The sequence below is a fragment of the Bombus vosnesenskii genome, unplaced genomic scaffold (genome assembly GCF_011952255.1).
Source record: "Bombus vosnesenskii isolate JDL3184/JDL3185 unplaced genomic scaffold, Bvos_JDL3184-5_v1.1 scf7180000015210, whole genome shotgun sequence".
In the NCBI taxonomy this organism is placed as follows: domain Eukaryota; kingdom Metazoa; phylum Arthropoda; class Insecta; order Hymenoptera; family Apidae; genus Bombus; species Bombus vosnesenskii.
Genome location: NW_022883887.1, coordinates 1 through 18,260, shown reverse-complemented (window position 1 = coordinate 18,260; position 18,260 = coordinate 1). Strand labels below are relative to the sequence as shown.

The following is an 18,260-nucleotide window of genomic DNA, read 5'->3' as shown; positions in this document are numbered from 1 at the left end:
ATTCGACGCTTGCTTCTACGAGTCGAAACGCGTCCTCGTTAACGCCACGATGTTAGCGCATCCGATACCTGGCGCGCCCATTAGCCTCGCGATAGACGCATCCGACCATGCATTAGGAGCGGCCCTGCAGCAACGCGTCAACGACGCTTGGCAGCCGTTGAGTTTCCTTACCAAACCTTTAAACTCCGCGCCGCGAAAGTATAGCGCGTACGATCGCAAACTACTTGCCATGTACACCGCGGTCAAGCGATTTTGACACGCCATAGAAGGAAAAAATTTCATAATTTTCACGGACCATAAACCCCTTACTTATGCGTTCAATCAAAATCCTGATAAATGTTCGCCGCGATAATTCCGGCACCTTGATTGCATCGTACAATTCACCGCCAACATACGGCAGTCTGTGGATCATCAAACTCTGTCCGTCGCGCAAGAAAACGAGAATCGGTCACGTATCGGTACTTTTGCCTAAGCCACCCCACAACCGAAGTCCATTGTTTATTGTTAACAACATACAAACGTAATACTCATCTACTGGTCAACAAACGTTATAAAAAAACTCCTCGTCCGATAACGAAAGTTGGGATGAAGAAAGTACTTAAATGGGTGACAGCTTTGGAACTCCGCGTGGTGTTGACCTTTTTGTTTTTCCAATCCTTTTTACTTTCCTTAATAATCTATTTTTAATAATCTATAGTCGAAACATGGAAAAATAGAAATGATTTAGTATTACGCGACTAATACCATATATCACTCATTTTTGCACACCTTTATATTTTTTCACATATTCTATTTTTGTACATTAAAAGCAAATAAGAATATCATTTATTTCGGCTAACGCTCATGCCGCGCTGAATGGAATCGTTCTCGTCTGAAGGCAATTTGAGAGATGGGACAGAGTTTGGATCTTTGGATGTAAAAACTTGATTCCTCTGTGGGGCATGCTATCAGTCCTTTTTAGAGATATTTTTTATTTTGTTTGCCCAGTGTTGATTTATAGAGTTTGCGAATTCTTGTTTCAGTTGGGATTTTATTAGCATTATAGCAGCTACTTTAGGAATTCTAAGTTTACTCTTTTGTCGTAAGAATAGTTGTATTTTAGATTGTTTAATTTGGATAGAATGTAGCTTTTGTCTCGTTGTAGTTTTTTAATTTTATTATTGATATAGGACTCGCAAGAATTTTTTTCTTTTAAGTTTGGTACGGATTCTTGAAGAAGGGTTTGTATATGTTTTTCTATTTCGTCTATAAGTGAGTCGATTTGCCTCTTTGTTAGATTGACATTGTTGTGGATATTTAGATCGCAGTTCTTTCCAGCTGATTTTGTAATTTTTTTTTAGTTTATTTCTTTGTACTTACACCTGGGTTCGTCACTCTGTATTTCTAGGGTTAGGAAGTCAGATGTATTTTTGCTTATCTGGAATACGAGAGCGCTATGGTCGCAATCGTAGTCTATAGTTTTGAGCGGGTTAGTTGCCCGTAAATTGGAGGAATTGTAATTGACAAAGGAATTGTAATTGTGTGTCTCCAAAGCATATGTCTAGGTATGAGACTCCTTTTGGGCAAGAGTCAATCCATTCTTCCTGCGTTTTTAATGATTGTTTTAGTTCGTTTAATTGTGTTTGTTGTTCATTTAGGGCTTTGAACATGCTTTTTTTGAAGACCTCGATAAGTTTATTATGTCCAATTGGGGTATGGTTTTAATTGGATTTGGATTTTGCATTACGCGCGGTAATAAGTTTGTTAGATGTGGTTGGTTTTCGGAGACTTGGTTTCGGCTTATTCCTTGTCGTAATATGTCTGAGAACTTTAACTACGGAATGAATTTGCGGCTTATTTGAGCAACGCGTTTGTTTTTGATTCCTTGCATTTGTTGATATTTTTGCAAAGTTTTTTTGCAAAGTTCAACGAATTTTGGGCATCCTTTATACAACGCAGGATATCCGTAGTTTTTACAGTTCACGCAGTATACTTCGTCTTTATTTACCGCGTCTACTTTTTTTATTTTGCACTCGTTTGGTCCGTGCGGCTCCATGCAGTTTACATTTGTGACATTACGTTATGTCATTTTTTTTGACTTTTTCCCATTTTACGCTAAAGTAATTTATGCGGTTCATTTTTAGTAGGTTACTAATATTGCTTTGTGGGAATTCTTGGATTATGTAAATTGGGAGCAATACATTGTTCTCTATGGATCTTTTTGTTGAGAAGCGCCAAACTTTTATCAATTGGACGTCGGACATCTGTAGTGCTTGCAACTCTGCGAGTATCTCTGTCTCGGAGAAGCTATTGTTTAGACCCTTTAATACGATCGTGTGGTACTTCCCTGATTTGAATATATATGCGTAATCGCTGTCTTAGTTGCAATTAGGATGTCTTTCATTTTGTTAGTCTGGTATATTTCGTAGGAATAGCACGTGTTTATCTGCGTGTATTTGTTTAATGTGGAATGACTGTGTTTAGAGCCTCTTCAACGAGTTTTACCGTGCCCTTCGTGTCTTGGAGGATGATGTTTATTGGGAGCGGGTTGTCTCTATTTGTAGGGACAGTGGTGTCTGCGTTCTTCCTTGCAGAGGCTAGTGGCCTGTCCGGGTTGTGTCTGGCTTCTCGGCAGCGTTGTCGCTGGAGATGGGCCCACTGCGTTGTCCATTTCGCTGGGCTGCGCCAGGGACGTTGAGGGTGTCGTTGGTTATGATACATTTCTCGGTCCATTTATTATTCTCTCTCAGACTTGTGATTTCCTCTCCTGAGAGACCGTATGCCTACTTGCTTTATTTCGTAGGTTTTCGTTCTTTTTCCTTATTATTGTGGATTCTTTTATTGTTATTATTTGAGGGTGTTGCTGTGTCTGAGATAAGCTGGATTGTGATTGCAATACGCTGAACCCATTTTCCGTTCGTATTGCTGATAATGGGGAGCTATCGGCTGAATTTATGGTTTCGTTTTTTCGGCGGTCCGCGTCTCCTGTTGTACTTTCCTCTTTGCTTACACTTTCCTGGCTACTCTCTGCCCTGTTGTTCCCCTTCGTCAGGTTTGGCGAATGGTTGAGTTTCCGCGTCCTTTGGGTGCCAAAGCTTGTGTTGCTAAGAAAGTTCTTGATCCACTTATGCTATATTATTCTTTTGGTTGCTTCTTTCATTCTATCTACCTTCTTCCTTCTCTTATTTTCTTGGTTGTTTTTCTAGTGAGCATTATTTATCACTTTTCGTTATTGAATATCACTGCATAAATTGGCAAACTCACTAACAAGTCTTACGCCTGGTATTTTTTGCCAGTGAGATAGGACCTGCTGGGGGTTCACAGCACTCTGACGAGAAAGAATGCATTCAGCTCGGAATGAGCGTTAGTTGAAGCAATCAATTTTGTTATTTAATATTATTGAATAAAAAATATTTACAACGTACAATTATGTAGGAGGATAAGAAAGATATGTAAAATTTTGTCCGGCATCGTTTTCAAGAAAATGGAGTGCGAAGTTAAGTAGGGGCAATTTCATAATTGATTTTCGCGAAAACAAAGCGGAAAATGTCATTTTACATTTTCGACTTCATTTTCGCCACGCACAGGGAATCATCGTCCTTCGGTTTGTGTCACAATTTTCGGCACATGTATCTTTGCATTCTTTCAAAAACATACGTATGTATAATACTTGTACATTCTCCAATTTCGAATATTGAATACATATAATATTATCGGAAAATATAAACAAAGCAATATACAGGATGGTTGGTAATTGGTGGTACAAGCGGAAAGGGGGTGATTCTACGCGAAAAAATAAGTCGAAAATATAGAATACAATTTTTTTTTTTCTTTAATTTTTCCATCGAGACAACGATCTACAGTGAGATCCGTTATAACAAGTTGTGCTAAAGTACGCACGTACCGAGCGAAAATTCAAAGTCGATTTTCTCGAAAACAAAGCCTCAAACGAAACATTTTTATCCTATATTTTCGACTTCTTTTTTCGCGTAGAATCACCCCCTTTCCGCTTGTACCACCAATTACCAACCACCCTGTATAAGTAAACGTGTATGCGAGAATGATACAACGTATAGTGATAATCGTTTGATGCTAAAAAGATATTTTCTCGATGTATACGACTATACAGCTTATTAACACTTAGCCAACCGCGCTCGCACAGGCTAACCTATACGCTGTCCACCGTGCATTTTTCCAAGTAAGGAGGACTTATATTCGCTAATACTTGAAAAACAAAGAAGTCTAAAAATTATTTAAGTGGTCAATTATATTTTGCGGTAATGATTTTGTTTAACGATTTCACATATTGTTTATACAAAACATCAAATTAAAAGTATAAGGAGATATAGGTAAAATTAAAAACATTAAAGATGACTAAAGATAAATGAAACGACTTGAAAGTGAAGTTGAAAATTCATAATGCATTTTAATATTTTTTTACAGTGTGGTATTGTTCGACTATAACTGTACTTAGTCATAACTGATAGTGTAACTATTTAATTAATTTTAAGACCACTAAATTGGTGTATTTTATTACATATTGCACTTTATAAAAGCGGAAAAAGAGTCGCAATTAATTGGAAACAATTCCAGGTAAACAATAACTGATAATTACAACAACAACAATAACAAAGAAAATGCGTCGCTAAAATAAAAAAGGGAGATCTCCCCGCGTTCGGTCACTCAGCGATGTTCTTCACAGAGGAGAGATCCGATGGTTCGGATGGCTAAGTGTTAAGAAAAGTAAGAAGAGCCAACACCACACGGAGTTCCAGAGCGGTCACCCGTTTAAGTACTAACCGTGCCCAGCGCTGCTTGACTTTCGTGATCGGACGAGACCGAGTACTTTCAACGCGGTGTGAGCGTTAGTTTTAGTGATCAGTTTTGTTATTTCATGTTATCGAATAGACAAAATATTTAAGAAAACATACGTGTATGTATGAGGATAAATGGTATTTTTAGACGTGCATACAGATTTATAAAATTTTTCCTGGCTTCGTTTCCCAAACAATGAATTGTGAAGTTCCGTCATGTAGATACGCGTATACTTAAAAAGTAGCGGAGTCAAGTGGACCGAATCATCCTCGACTTATTTTTGTATAGGAAATCAGGCCCTTTCGACCTGCACCATCATAATACTCTAATTTTCTCGCCTACTTCAATTTTGAAACTATTTAGTTTCACTGGATTGCGTATAACTACCAACAGCAAAATACCAACATTCACGGACGACACGGCTGTCGTGACAACGCGACCATATCCAAATCCACGTCATTCCATACTACCTGACTTGACCTTTTCACATGGCCCAACGTTACATTTTCCCCATTACGTAGGGCAATTAGGATCCGCCGCCCCTTGCCCCTCAACACCAACAAACGCAACCTATAAAAATCGCAAGCATTCCACCAAGAAGAGTCTTTTTTAGTTTTGAGTCCAGTCTTGTGTACAGTTTGGCCGTGATTTGAACTTCATTGTAATATTATACTTAATCATTTTCGCGAATAAAATTATAAATTATAAAAACAAAATTATAAAATTATAAAAACACGGTCAAGTTAAGTTACTCCTTTTTTATCATAAATTTTACGTGACACTGTACCAGTCAGGTGACACTGTAGAACGGCTTCTTTGATGTCTATTATAGTAACGCGGAAAGATCGCCGACATACAGACAATGTCGGCGATAAAGCGCAAATGCTGAGAAGCAGAAAGGGTCGGAAAACTTGAATAGGGCTTCGCGGCACTCGACAACAAAACTTTCCAACGGTATCACCGAAGCGCAAATGCCGACAGGCCTAATGAGCTATCGATATCCGTACGGTTCTTCCGCCGAATATTTGGAAGAAGGCGTAGATGGTGTGACATCAATCACATCTCAACCTACATCAGAGACAAGACATCGACCCCCGACCTTCGGACACGTTTCTACATCATAACCTACACCGAGCCCTTCTCAACATCCTCAAACCAAAACGTATATAAACCGAGGCTTCACCCAGCTCGGGCAGTCCTTGTTCTAATTGCTGTTCTTGTACAACACCCTTTTTACGGTTCAGTGTTATTCTATTATTATAAGTGCCAAAATTATAATATAGTTCGATAAAAGAAAATTAATAGTTGGTGTTACGACCGTTCGCGGAGAGACGCGGTCGCGAGGAAAACGCGTCAGCGAGAGGCGTAAATTCTCGCTACGATTCGGTGAATCGACGCCGCGAAGTAGTCGTTCCCCTGTTTCGTTTATTCCACCGTTTATTCCACAACTTATAACGAGGATAGTTACGCTGGTGCGTATGTACGAGATGAGTGAGTGACTGATCTACGGGTGTGTATACCCGGTGGAAGGATGTTGATCGTTCGAAGGATGCAAAAACAGTACTCTTGCGAGACGATGCTGTCTCGGAGGAGAGCTAAGGATGGGTGTGTCTAGCGCACGGGACCATCGGATTTGTTCGTGACGCTTTGAGTTAGGAGAATGAGGGAGTAGGCTTCGTCGTTAATTGGTTGGACGAAGGGTCTTAACCGCCCTCGAGAGAAAGTGGTTAGTGGGAGGAAAGTTGCAGCGTACTTGACAAAAACTAACTTTCCCTTTTTCGCCGTGGTAGACAATAGTCTTTGGAAATTCTTCGGAAACAGATGTTTGTTTAGTTTGAAGGACCTTTTCTAGGAAATCTATGTGATTTATGGAAGGTCCTTGAAACCATGGAAGATACGCTGCGAGTATCCGAAGACATCTGGTTGCCATATTGCCCGCGGCGTGTGGCCTCGGCTAGGTAGAGGGTTACGCGACTCAGCTTTCTTTTCTCTTCAAACCCAAGTATCAATTTTACGTGACAATGGCAACGGTGGCAGACGCGTAACGAACGTGTGCGTAGTAGGGATATTAACGGATGACAAAAAGAAACGTAACGGATCAAGAAAACAGTTGAGTTGTAACCGAGGGCAGAGAATCGTCAGTTGGAATCGAGAGTTGTACGTAAAGAGTCGAAAGCGAGCATTGTTAATAAATATACCGTTAAACACCACAGAGTATTTCTTCGGCACCGCAGCCGTTGATCCTCGGTTAGCCACCGAAGAGTCAAGTGTCACAGACGAAATTCGAGCAACTGTATATAACAAACCGAAATTCCGAACGCCTTATCGCGTGTGACCGTCCGGTCAGCACCCGTTCTCAGCCGCCTGAGCGGCATTCGATCACTCCAGCCGTTCTCCGAATTTTACACTAAGTATAAACAAAACCTTCTCCCACTCCAACGAATGGAAGAATATAAATGCTCCCTTCAAAATCATCCAGTCAGTCTAATAAAAAAATTCTTAACTAATCCAAGTATCGAAAGTGTATCATCGCGAACCGAAAAAATTGTATAAATTGAGTAAAAAAATAAAAAGAACTTAATCTCTTTTTCGGAAATTAACAAGTTCCTTATTTTTACCTTAATTTTACACGACATTTTTGGCGATCCGTGCCAGGATCTATTCACTTCAGTGCAAACGAAATTACGATTTCGGCGTACGCGCATCATTGAAGATCGAAGGATCAACGGACCCAGTGCGAATCTTTGCTACTACGAAGCCCTGCAGCACATTCAACGTTCCACTACGGTGAAACTAGACGAGAGGACTACGGTCAGCGCAGAGCAAGCCTACGAATAATATTCGGAATCTAGAACCAGCCAGAGAGGAAACATCCCTGAGACTCCTCAACGGTCATAGCTACTACGGTAAGCTGAAAAATCTGGATTCATTTTCACGATACCGTGTGAGAAAACCCAGTTTCTCAAGCGCTTCGAGTCCAAATAGCAACAGTAGTTCAGACTCAATAAGCTCAATTAGAATCACGCCCACATCAAGAAAAGACAAAGTCGAAACTATTGAAACCGTTTCTACAAACGGAGGTACGGACAATTCGATTCGTGCCATACTCGACGTGATACAAAAACAAATTGAAATTCTTGCGCAACGTGTAGAAGAGACACAACGGACGGCCGACAGTGAAAATAAGAAGCGTGCAGCGGAAATAGAACTATTAGGCAAAAATATCTCTAAAATAAAAATAGGACGCGACGCTACTACAGAACTAGGCTCCCTTATTACTATGGACGAATCTGTTGCCGCGAGAGATAGAACTTCCCCACCATGCGTTCCAATTCGAACAGAAGAAGGCAACCATCCCTCTTACGAAGACAGTCCACCGCAATTCGCCTCTCCGAGCTTACGGGCCAAAGACGCGATAGTATGTATTCCGCAATTAAACGGCGAAGACAATATCGGAGTAGAAGAATTCATACGCGAAGTACGCGAATTACGAGCCATGTGTAGCGAACCCACGCTACTATTAAAAATGATCAAAATCGGGAAAATCGCGGGTAAAGCCGCAATGGCCATCTGCAATATACCGATATACGAATACGGACACCTGTACGATGCCCTAAGACGAAACGTAGCCACCCAAGACTCTGTTAGAGAACATCAAGACCAGCTACGCGAAACGAGACAGCGTCACGACGAAAGTGTGCAAAATTATATCATCAGGTTCCGCAGAGCGCTCAATAAGTTACAATACAGTATAACGAACGAATACCGTGACGAAATTACTAGACGAGCTATGAACGACAGGATTTTAAAAGACTCCGTGATCGATTTTATCCGAGGCCTGAAAGGCGAAATAGGACAATTACTACTCGCCAATCCACCATACAATATCCTTGAAGCCGAAAAGAAAGCCACCGACATCGAGCGATTCTTCAGGGAAGATCGAAATCGACGACCAAAACCAATAGAACGATTACGACTTCCTGAGCAGCAACGACTAACAACCAATAATCCTAATCCGATCACTAAAAAACCAACTCCAACACCCAATCCAATGCCAAGAAGCTTCCGACAAACCGAACAAATACCACTTGCCCAAAGGACACAATTAAAATGCTTCAAATGCAACCAAATCGGACATGTCTCCAGTCAATGTAAAAATTTTCGAACACCCAGCCAATTTCCGAGACCACCAGCAGTCCACAATCTCGAGACACACAAGGAAGAAATAGAGGAACCAATAGACCAGACCTACGAATTAACGCCACAACAGGAAGACTACCCACAGTACTTTTACGATCCGACGGACAGCGACATAAATTCCTCATTGACAGCGGAGCAGGAATTAATATACTCAAGCGAAGATGCCTATTACGACCAAGAATAACAAAAGAACGGAAATTCTCGATGGGACACTCTAAATTTAAAACCAACGAACACGCTTTGATAAAACTATTTGGCAAAACTCTGGAATTTTTTGTGGTAGAAGACAACTTTCCAATTATAGAAGACGGCATACTCGGAAAACGACGTACCTCCAAAACAAGCAGTGTCAAAAACAGTCTACCTGGAAGGAAAACCGACAACGATATGCTTTATCAATGGTGGTCGACGCTCCTCTTTGCCGGAATAGTATCCGCGCAAATAAATATTACACCATTAGAAGGATGACAAAATATTCTTCAAGATCATAGTACCTTTAGTCTCTAACACAGAATGGAACATATTACAAGTATATCCTATCCCGAGTAAAAGAAATGGAGTATTTTTGGCTCCAGTAGTCGAACATCAGATATATTTAACTTCAGGTCTTTCATTTATAAACGCTGATATCGAGTATTTCAACAAACTTTGTAAGAATCGAACCGGAACCACTATATGCAAACAAACACTACCAATCCATGACAGAAATTCAAGAACCGATTGTCGCAGCGAAATAATAAATTTCAAACCACACATTGAATATTGTCAAATAACTGTACTTAAGATTGAAGACATTAGCTTTATACCGCTCAAAACTAGCAACTGTTACATTGCGATACCAGCAAATCCGATAGAAATAGACACAATTTGCCAAACGAAACATACCTTACAAAAACTTGACAAGCCTTCCATCATAAGAGCTAACACTTCTTGCGATATATTGTACAAAGACGAACACATGCGTATAGGCGAAACAAAAAACGAAGTCATATACGAAATCAAAACAAAAACCCTAGCGCTCAAAACAAACGATAGTTTCACTCATCTATTAGATAAACTCGAGCGAGCACCGAAAATAATAGATAATTTACAAGGCTATAAAACAACGATCGATAAAATAGGCGACGAGATAGAAACTCTTAATTTCGAACACAGAATTAAAAATATACAGTATTGGGGACTAACCACGCTCCAGATATTAGGGTACATAGCATTAGGCATACTAGGTATATATGGATTAAACAAAATAGGGGTATTCAAATGCATCAGGAAATGTATACCGAACAAATTATGTATCAATTTATTTTGCTGCCGAAATGAAACTGTAATCAACAGCCACAATGCGACAGCCCCACCAGTACCACTCACCCTGGGCTTAACACCCAACATCTATATTCCAACCAACACATACCACTCAGATGAAGAGGAGGAATCAGCTGTAATTTTCAAGCCACGTCAAGTCCGATTCCACAAAAATCTTCTGAAGAAAACTTGAGGGATCAAGTTCAATCTAAGAAGGGGGGAATGTCACAGACGAAATTCGAGCAACTGTATATAACAAACCGAAATTCCGAACGCCTTATCGCGTGTGACCGTCCGATCAGCACCCGTTCTCAGCCGCCTGAGTGGCATTCGATCACTCCAGCCGTTCTCCGAATTTTACACTAAGTATAAACAAAACCTTCTCCCACTCCAACGAATGGAAGAATATAAATGCTCCCTTCAAAATCATCCAGTCAGTCTAATAAAAAAATTCTTAACTAATCCAAGTATCGAAAGTGTATCATCGCGAACCGAAAAAATTGTATAAATTGAGTAAAAAAATAAAAAGAACAATCTCTTTTTCGGAAATTAACAAGTTCCTTATTTTTACCTTAATTTTACACGACACAAGAGTCGTCAATCGAGAGTCGTTATATCACACTCTGTCCCAACATTCTTAACCGCCACTCTGTTGAATTCACATAATAAACGTCTGAATTTTTCTTACCTTGCTCGTGAAACGTTTAAACCTAAGCGAAATCATTCGAACGACGCGAGGAAATGAACAGTGATTTCTTAATTTCACTACTCCCCGTGCCTTCGACGTAACACAAACACTCTAATCCAGAAACAGCAGTCATATTACTACCAGAACGTATCAGAAAAATAGAAAAATGACTGCAAGATAAAAGCAAACCCCAGTCAATTTAACCACATTACATTTACAATACGAAAGCGGAAACCACCTAATATCCGATTGAATGGCACGCACATAACACAAACAAAGCAAGTTAAATACTAAGACTCCACTTGGACTCATAACTTACATGAAAGCAACATACCAAATCAATTATAGACAAAATACGGATAAAAAGGAGACAGACGTACTGGCTAACTAGTCGAAACTGTAAACTCAGCATAGAAAGTAAATTGAAAATATCCAAAACCAGGATAATAAGGTAACTAAACCAGAATCGCTTCTAGAAAATACTCAGAACAGTAGTCAACGCCCCATGGAATATCAGAAACGAGGATATACGCAAGACCTAAAAATACCAATGGTCAAAGAAGAAATCGGCAAGTACTCAAAAAAAGGAAAAAAAAAAAAAAAAAAAAAAATACAAGGAAAGAACGGCAACGCGTCCAAGCCAAATTGTAACGTACAAATTAAATAAATGAAAAAAGAAACGGATTGCATGTTTGCCCATAAAGGAGTAATCAAAGTGATGAAAACTTTTTATAATGCTTGTTACTTGCGAATACCCACACTTAACCCTGCTGAGGTCTTCCATTTAACTAAATTATTCGGTAAGAGTTTGAAGAAGAAAGTTACCTTTGCATACAAAGATTCGTTTTTCTTTATTTTATCTTCTAACTAAGGACCGGGGAAATGTAGCGGTACGTTACTATATCCTTCATAATAACTTTCGTTGCAAAGAACCGGTACATTCTATTATCGCAAAGAAAATTTTGGCATTAGTGAAATTTTTACAAACTCTTATTTTCTCTTTGAAATGTTCCAATGTATTTATAACACTCTCTGCTATTTCTTTTGCAGCTTTCCTACGCGGGTCATATTACCGCCTTATAATATAATTTTGTATCAGTGCGTTCCCTAAATATTGCTACGATCGCGCGTTTTTTTTTTTTTTTCTCAAATATGTCGGTTTCAAGAGTCAGATAAAATTTTGCTCTATACGTTCAAAAGAATACAGAAGTTCTTAGAGAAAGAAAGGAGAGCAGTAAGAACAAAGAGACCCGGAGACCGCAGCAGGGTTAAAAACAACATGAATTTAATTTCTAAATATTTTGGTTTCTTGCATCCTGATATTAACCTTCTTCTGCTTAATCTATTTTCATCGTTAAGAAACATTTTAAACACTATTTACAATACAAAGATAAAATACTTTATTTTATATACCACATTGTGAAAATAAAGATAGTTTATTTTTTACTACATATTCAAAATATTTTATTCGTACTGTAGACCAACAACTACTTAAGATAGTATTTAAAAGAAATATTCAGAAAGAAAATTCAGAAATAGAAATAACTTTTAATTATATAAATATCTAACTCATCGGTTTCATCAGTCTCTGTAAAATACTATTTCGAATCAATTTTACAGTCTCTCACACCAGTAGTGACAAATTTAACCGCAATTAAAAAAGTATCGTAATCAATATTGAAGTAGTCGAGTAATAGTGATCTTTCAATGTTTCGAAAATCATATAGAGTAAATAGAAAAATAATTATTTGCTGATAATATTGACATAATTTAACCGTTCGAGCCCCAGGGGTCTTTGAAAAACCACGGTCGTGTCACGATCGGCATACTTCAAATCCGACGGACTGACGATAGAGATAAAGATGTGGCGGCACTCGGCGACAATGTATATCGCTGAAGTGCCTAATGAACCATCAACATCCCAACGGTCCTTCCACCGAAGGTTCTAGAAGAAAGAGCACGTGGCAACGATCGCGGACGCCTAGCAAATGCATGGACGGTGGGGATGTTGAGGGATGACAAAAGAAAGTAATCGGATCCGATCGAAAGTAAAATTATAAGAGTCAGTCTTAGAAAGTCACGCCTAGAGTTCAGAAGTAGATTGTAAAGTGTATTGTTGTTAGAAAGAAAACAAAAAAATAAAGTTTTCTTTTTTTATTTTTCACCTCAAATTTCTTTTTTATTTTGTTATTTTACGTGACAGTGGAAAAGTCCGGAACGGCAGGATAACCTCTTAATCGATTGCGAGAGAAACAAGCGGCACAATAGCGCTCGTCATATGTGTTATTTTTATGAAATACATCTATATTTTTATATATGCGTACTATTAGTTTATAAACATTCCAAATTTTGTTCAATAAAAATTATTAAGATAACAATGAAATACACAAAATACCGTCAGTCGTCCGTAGCGTTCAAATGTACTGGGACTTTTCGACATAAAATCTAAACACCGCGATCACGCTGCTTGGTACTCAATCGGTTAAAGAAACAACGATACGTCTAACATGCGCGCGTGTCTCTGATATCGGACGATACCGCGTTCTGTAACTCGTTCCCCGTCGAATTAATCTTGGGTGACAGATTTACGAGGGAGAGTAATGACTCAATGCGCGAAGAACAATTGACGAAGTTAAAACTGGAAAAAAAAAGAAAAGAAAAAAAGAACAAACAATGAGAAAGTTTCAAATTGTTTTCGACGATTAAGACGAAATTTAGGAATACTTACTGCGGACGATTATGCGATAGGAAGCAACTGAAGCGAATGCCGCGACGCGATGTACGACTGAACGAATGCGACTGAATTATCGTACGACGATACGAATGATTAACGATACACGCGTGACGATGCCGCTCGCAATTGAAAGACCAGCACGAGACGGTTTACTAATCGTTCGCTCACTAAAATGATACTTACCTTCGCGTATGCTTGGAGATACTGTTCACAATTGAAGATTTCGCACAGGACTGTCCACTGATCGTCACGCCTGATGGAACGACTCTGTCTCCACCAACGCTTGCAGCCATGTCCACGAATGCTTCAAGATATTGACTCATCGAAGAAGCTAGCACAGAAAAGTATCACTTTTGCGTTGCGACTGACGAAACGATTTCACCTGCACGAGCGCTTGAAGAGCGCTAAGAGATTGAAACGGTTCTTTGGTCCACGTTTAGCGATTCGAACGCACGGAAACTGACTCGCTGCTACATGTTCACGATTAAACTACTCGAACGAGACTGCCGATACCGTTGTTAGACTCCAACAAGGCTCGAAACGGAGGACCCCAAATACGCACGCTGATTGGTTTTCAAGAAAATCGTCACGCGGCATATTCGCCCGCAAGATGGCGTTTACTGCGTGAATACGCTCCAAGTGCGGGGCAGATCCTTCGCTGGAAGAGCGTGAACGATACCTGGGTGAATGCGAGGCTTCGATGTAATTGGGTAAGTAGTGGCGCTCGACCGCTCGGGCCGTTAAAATCCGTCAATTATCCTTACAAGAAACTCGTAGCGTAGGAAATTAGAAATACTGCTACGAATGTTGAAGAGAATCGTTTTAGCTATTGGAGTACCCTTCTAAAATAGCGCCTTGACTGCGAAAGCGAGCAACAACGAGCTACAACGAGACAAAAGCTACGTACTATCCAAAATAAACAATCTAAAGTACAACAAAATTCTTACGACAAAAAGAGAAGATAAATAAAATAAAAAAAATATGTCTAAAAAGACTCAGCTAGCATGTTCCCACAGACAAATCAAATTTTTAGGTAAAAAGAATCTAACTCTATCCCTTCTTTCAAACTACCTCCAGAGAAAGCTCCCCTCCTCCAAGATGCAGGTATAGCGATACAGAACATCAATAAAAACATGGAGTCTAGTTATTTCACAACATGTAAAACAACGGAAAAACTATACGTTATCGGCACTCACTTTTCCAAAACAGACACACACAACGATCACCTGGGTCGAGAATTATTATCTCCGAAACAAATAAACTGAAAAATAAAATAGAGCGAGACATATCGCTAAATAAGGCAGTCTTCATATTCTCTAATGAAAACACCTCGGACAACCCCAAACAACCAGACACAGAAATAAACTACTTTACAAATTATAATCAACTAAAAATCATTTCCTCTAAATTAAACAATAAAAAATCATCCGCTTTCGACGACGTCCCGAACATTTTGCTCAAACGGTTAACCAACAAAATAAAATGATATTAAACAGTGCTCTTTAATAATATTAGCAGCCATCACAAAGGAAAAGAAAATAAAGACCGCTTCTCACCCTCAAACCTGCGATATATAAGTCTCCTACCCAACATAACCAAAATATTCGAAATAATCATAAATAACCCCCTAGTCTCCTTTTGAACAAAAAAAAAAAAAAAAAAAAAAAAAATAACGTAATCCTAATAAAAAATCAATTCGGCTTCCTTAACAAACAATGTTTAACAATCTATAATCGAATAATCGAGAAAATGAAATGTTTTAGTATTACGCGATCATTATCATGCATATTGTATCATTCTCATTTTGGCACACACCTATGTTTCTTTAAATATTCTATTTTTTGACCATGGAAAACAAATAAGAAAACTATTAATTTCAGCCAACGCTCATACCGCGCTGAGTGCACTCGTTCTCGTCCGATCACGAAAGTTAAGCAGCGCCGGGCACGGATAGTACTTGGATGGGTGACCGCCTGGGAACTCCGTGTGGTGTTGGCTTTCTTTTATTTTTCCAATATTTTTTTACTTTTCTTGACAATCTATTTTTAATAATCTACAATCGAAGCATCGAGAAAGAGAAATGTTTTAGCATTACGCGATCATTATCATGCATATTGTATCATTCTCATTTTGGCACACACCTATGTTTCTTTAAATATTCTATTTTTTGACCATGGAAAACAAATAAGAAAACTATTAATTTCAGCCAACGCTCATACCGCGCTGAGTGCACTCGTTCTCGTCACAGTCGACTGTTGACCACCGAGCGGGACGGACCCCTCGGAGCGCGCGTCGGAGTAGACTAACATCCACTAAAGTAGATGGATCAAGTGACAAAATAGCGACAAAAAAGTGAAAAATACTGCATCCACATCATCTCCATAAATACAAATAAGAACAAAAAGAAAATAAAATAAGATAAGACAAAATAAAACTGTACAAAAAAATAAAAGCCACCGATAACGAAGCCAAGAGCAACGAAACGGAACCCACCGTAGACCCAATAAAAAAAGCCATCAAGAGAAAAATAATTACACATAAAACAGCCAGGGAAATCAACAGTATCTTAAGACTCCCCGCTCAAAAGACGCGGAAACTCAACCCACAACCTAACCTGGTTGCCAGGGCAAAGAGTCTAGCAAACATCCTAGGAAACACAGTTGTAGATTATCACCCCAGCCAAGAAGAAAAGGCTAACGAAATTACAATCTGAACCAGAGCCTCATCCGCAACCGGGACCATCAAACTACCCCACTTGGAACTCAACGCTAGATCAAATAAGAAAGAAAAACGAAAGATTACGAGGCAAAACGGGAAGACACGGTCCCACCACGCCACCGGAACAATCGGCGCAGCAGGGGCGACGCACCCCACCGTACAACCCAGGAGGCCCGGCGCCTCCAACACCGCCAAGGGGGGACCGAGCACCTGACGGACGCCCCACCGGATGCTCCGCGAAGGAGCGTACGAGCACCCCACCCACCACAAGAGACAACAGGCCGCCACCCATCAACATAATCCTACAAGACCCCAAGGACACCGTAACGCTCATAGAGAAAGTAGCGGACATTAAACAATTTCACATTAAAAGAATACACGCAGGTAAACACGCACTCTACCTCCAAAACCTACCCGATTTCCATAAAGCAAAACAAACTCTCCTCTCAGCTAACACAACCTTCTACACGTATACACCCGAAACAGAGAAACACCATACATACTTGTTAAAAGGTTTAGACAATAGCTACACCGAAACAGAAATACTTACAGACCTACAAGCCTTGCACATTGACGACGTAAAATTCATTAAAAGTCACACGATTCACGACAAAAAGATCAAGGGAGAACAACATATTGCTCCCAATTTACATAATACAGCTATCCCCCGACAGCAATACAAGCAACCTACTAAAAATAAACTATTTTAACTACTACAAGATAAAATGGGAAAAAAAAAAAAAAAAAGAAAAAAGGATGACATAGCTCAATGCCACAAATGCCAGCGACTAGGCCACACAGCGCAAAACTGCAACCTAAACTACCGCTGTGTTAAATGCAGTGAGCCCCGTGGCCCAGGCGACTGCAAAATAAAAAGGGAAAACGCAGTAACCAAAGACAAAATATTCTGCGTCAACTGTAAAAACTACGGACACCCCGCGTCATACAAAGGTTGCCCCAAACTCGTAGAGCTTCGTAAAAAGCTAGCCGATAAACTCAAAAAAGACAAAGAAGCAAAGACACAACGAATTGCCCAAATAAGCCGCAAATACGTCCCAGAACTAAAGTTCTCTGACGTAGTGAAACAGCAAACAAAAAAGCAAATCAAACAACCAAAAACACATCACAATCAGCAAACTTAGATCCGCGCTCAAGCCAAAGCCCAATCACAATCGATAACTCCCCCCATCTAAACATTATAAACGTTATCGAAGACTTTAAAAAAGGTATTCTCCAAGCGTTAAAAGAACAACAAATGCAATTAAACGAAATAAAAAATACACTATCAACGCACGAAGAAAGGTTCGACGCCATCTTCAGCACTTTCAATAGTACAGACGACGAATAACCAAATCACGCCAAACCGACAATCACAGCAAAAGACACATAAATTTAACCCAAAACATCTGAAAATAATTGCAATAAATGCTAACTCTTTAATTTCAAACCAAAAAGATACAGTATGCTAACCCTAATAAATAAAGAAGCCCCCGATATGGTACTCATCTCAGAAACAAAACTAAACAAAAGACACAATGTACACTTCAAAAACTACACCATGATAAGACAAGACACGACAGACCGAACGCCAGTCAAGGAGGAGGAACAGCGATCAAGAAAAGATAAAAAAAAAAAAAAAAAACCCTATAAAATACAAAACGATCCTAATTGATAAAATAACAAGTTTCAGAACCTTAGAAACAACGATCATAAAAATAAAAATAGGCAATCAGGAAAATTTATTCATCACTGCAGCCTACGCAACCCACGGAAACCAGAAAGAATTTAACTACGAATTCAATAATCTCTTCGAACTCTTGCAGC

The 18,260-nt window shown here is 39.4% G+C and overlaps 1 non-coding gene and 1 pseudogene across 1 annotated transcript; one reads left to right on the top strand and one right to left on the bottom strand.

Annotated features, from left to right (window-relative positions):
- Positions 1-4,730: 4,730 nt before the first annotated feature.
- LOC117241056 lies at positions 4,731-4,849 on the bottom strand (annotated as a pseudogene).
- A 10,748-nt stretch (positions 4,850-15,597) lies between these two features.
- On the top strand, positions 15,598-15,716 carry LOC117241055. The gene has a single exon (XR_004494873.1). It is a non-coding gene; the product is annotated as a 5S ribosomal RNA (ribosomal RNA).
- The last annotated feature ends 2,544 nt before the right edge of the window (positions 15,717-18,260 follow it).